A 3,867-nucleotide genomic window follows, 5' to 3' on the forward strand; every position below is an offset into this window, starting at 1 on the left:
CCTAATCTGTATACGGAAGCAGTAGCTAGCAGCGGCAACTAGCTGCGGAGTGTCGACCACCTTGAAACCGTGGCGTGGCACTCCTGGTGACCACACATCTGCTGGAGTATGTGCTGCCACTGATGGTCTGTCCAACCCTAGCAGGTGGCAGCATAGGGATAGTATGGTAATTTGCTACCTCCAATAAGTTGGCACATTCGAACCCATACATGTAGTTATTGTGGGACGGAGAGAGTATGTTCAATAATGGGAGTCTTAATTATCAAAAAATTAAAGTACTGGTCCCCACATTAAATTGGGAATCATTATTATCTACTATGTTCTCTGCCATAATTTGTTTATATTCCTTTTTTTAGAATGACAGAGCATAGTTTAGCTGTGTTTTTTTCGGTGATGCTTTACTACAGGCGTCCGACGCGAGGAAAATTTTGGACCGCGAATCCATTACCACGCGCGAGCGTCAGCGAGAGTGCTGGCGTTCGATTTCAGACCGCCCACTAGTTTCACGTGGGTGGAGCATGCTGATCATTTTTATTTCTCATCCAATTCCTTTCCTTGCACTCATCCACTTTCTTTCCTCGCACATTAATTTGGCTGTGTTAACTAACTTCCCCATGCGAGCATCGCAAGCTGTAAGATATAAAAGTCTAGTTGGAGTAATTTAGAGCCGAGTAAATTTCATTGTAGGTCCTCAAACTATTCCCAAGGTCTCATCTGGGTCCATGAACTAAAAAAGTGATCATCTAGGTCCTTAATTTTTTACCGAGGTCTCATCTGGGTCCATGAACTAAAAAAGTGATCATCTAGATCCGCGATCTATTAAAGAGTAGTCATCTAGGTCCATAAACATCCATGGAGGCACTTTTCGCCTATGTGGCAATGCCAATGTGGCAAAATTTTGCAGAAAAAAAGAACGGCTATGAAGGCATTGATGTGACAGGTCTTGAGATAACCTCAATTTGCTGTCAAGGTACAATACAACATATATTTTTCCCTTACAGATCATTTTTTCCTTACAGATAATTGTTCTTACTATAAAAAGGATGAAGGATTTGCAATTTACTGGTTATGGTAATTTAGTATGGGCGTTCATGGACCTAGATAGCTACTCTTTAATAGATCGCGGACCTAAATGGTCACTTTTTTAGTTCATGGACCCAGATGAGACCTCGGTAAAAGTTTAAGTACCTAGATGACCACTTTTTTAGTTTATGGACCTAGACGAGACCTCGACAATAGTTTAAGGACCTACAGTAAAATTTACTCCTTAGAGCCACATACCCTTTTCTTTATCTTTTTTCAATCTTTTTTTTACCTTCTTTATGTTCTGTTTTCAATGTTCTTTTTGATAAATACTGAGTTCAAAGTATGCTAAAAAGTTATCTCGATAAGTTATATTTTTACAAGTTGTATCACGAACTTATGCATTAAAATTGTGCGAGAAGTTCTGGTGGAAGTTATGTTCAAAGTTATCATTAAGTAAGGATGCTGGAAAAAGTTATGCGTAAAATTTGTACATATCATGTTAAAAAATTATCTTATTAAAAGGTTGTTCGAAAAAGTTATGCGAAAAATTTACAAGTATTGTAAAAATTGTACTGAAAAATTATCATCTAATAGTTAAGCTGAAAATATCACCCATTAGTTATCTGAAAAAGTTGTACACAGTAACTTTCTAAAAGTAGAAAAATTGTGGAGAATAAAATATTCCTAAAAAGGAAAATCTACCGCTGTCCGAAATCGTGCGCTAGCATCCCTCCCAGCGCGCGCGCTCATTAGCAATGCCCTGGCAGCTCTCGCCATCCATGCCACATGACCAGCATCATGCCGCTGGCTCCTCACCGATGCAAGTCATGGCGCTTAGAGCAAATCTAATGGTTTCGGCTGCTGCTTGCCTGCTGCCGGTGAAGAGGCGCGCGCAGTAGTGACGGGACCCACAGCTATTCAATGCAAACTTTGCCTCTCAGCCAATAAGAGCATTGAAAGGATATTTGGTAATTGAGTTAGTAGCATTAGCATAATCATTGGATATCTCATTATACCTCTGGATCAAGGAAGCTTGTTCTTGTTTGATCTTTTCAAGGTCTAGAGTTAGAGCCTTGGTTGTTTCAATTTTTTGATCTTCATCTTCCTTGATTATTTTCTTGTTTTTGGCCATCAAGCACGTGTGATCAACTTCACTTGAAGATGTTAATCCAGATGAAGGTTGCCCTTGTCTTGATCGCCTTCGGAAGCACTTCTTGCTTTGTCTGCGCTTGTCTCGGGTTAGACCGGTCTGACCGGTTCCATCTGGGAACCAGCAGACTCAGTTGATTCTGCTTCTTGATCTTCGGGAGGAGTCTCAAGAGGATGAATACATGTTTCTGAAGTAGAGTACTCCTCTAGTGACTCCTCTTCTTCTTCTTGATCCTCATTGTCACTATCTTCTTCATATATAGCTTCAAGAAATTTCCAAAGACGATGAGCATCAACACGTGACACTTGTAACTTGTTCTCCTTGTGTATAAGATCTGAAAGTTCTTTATCCATATTCTCAAATAAGATGTTAGTGACACAAAGATTGCTAAACCAACATTCTTTTTCCTTGTTTGACAATTTTGGGAAGAATACTTGTTTTCACAACCTGCTCATAAGAAAGACCTAAGGCCCTTAAAACATTAAAAACATGAGCTGACCAAGAATAGTAGTTTGAGCCATCACATTGGAGTGGCTCAAAGAATACCTCACAAAGGGTCGACATCGTGATACTCCAAGCGGTGAGGCTTCAATCCGGATACCAAAGCTCTGATACCAATTAAAAGGATCTTTGGATGTCGCCTAGAGGGGAGTGAATAGGCGTTCTAAAAATTCTGCAAAACTCAACACTTTAAAACAAAGTCAGTACACAGACCGGTCCAAGACTTAACCGCAGAAAACAGTAGGTAACTGGTCAGACCGGTTAATGTGACCGGCCAGACCGGTCCTATGCAGAACCTGCCCAATATCAGAGTTTCTCCCCTCTTTTGAATCTAGCACAAATATAACTTGGTGTAGTGCCTCTGCAGGTTATATATAATATATTTCAAGTCTCTGCACAGACAGATACAACACAACCAAGTAAATCGAAGCGGAAGCACAAAGTAAAGCTAGAGAAATGAGTTGTGAGGCAAACCACAAGGAGACATAATGATTTGTTTCCCGAAGTTTAGATTCACCAAAGTGAATCCTACATCTCCGTTGAGGAACTCGTTGGGCTTGAGTCTCTTGCAACTCGATCCCTTGAGTTGGGTCTTTTTCAACCACTCCTCCTTTCTACTATCTTAATCCTTTCCACCAAGGGGGCAAGATCATGCCCGCACAGACTTGCCGCTGCTCACCACACCGTCGGGAGATAGCCGGCGACGTCTAGCCGTCTAGGAGGCTCACCTCCAAGAGTAACAAATGCAAATCAAATCTTTGACGAAACCAAGAGTGCTCAAGCTATGGTTGCTCTCAGCTGCTCGAAATGCAGCTCTCACGATGGTAACTTTGCTCACACACACTCAATCTCTCAACCCAAACAAATTATATGCAATCTAGTTAGCACAACTTACAAAGAGTGTTGGGGAGAGCTAGCTGGTCAAGAAAATGCCTCAAGAAGCTCAGAAATATGCAAGGAACCAGCAGCCCCCGCAGGAGAGGGCCAAGGGGTATAAATACCCACAACTCAAAAACTAGCCGTTGAGACTGTCAGACTAGACCGGTCAGACCGGTCCGACCGGTCTGGCTTAAACTAGCCGTTGCTCCCCCTGACTGGTGAGACCGGTCAGACCGGTCAGGGCCAGAGAACCCCAAACCCCTATTTATAAGACCCTACTTGATCCATCAAGTCAAGGCTTGATCATTCAA

The sequence above is a fragment of the Panicum virgatum genome, chromosome 9N (genome assembly GCF_016808335.1).
Source record: "Panicum virgatum strain AP13 chromosome 9N, P.virgatum_v5, whole genome shotgun sequence".
Classification (NCBI taxonomy): domain Eukaryota; kingdom Viridiplantae; phylum Streptophyta; class Magnoliopsida; order Poales; family Poaceae; genus Panicum; species Panicum virgatum.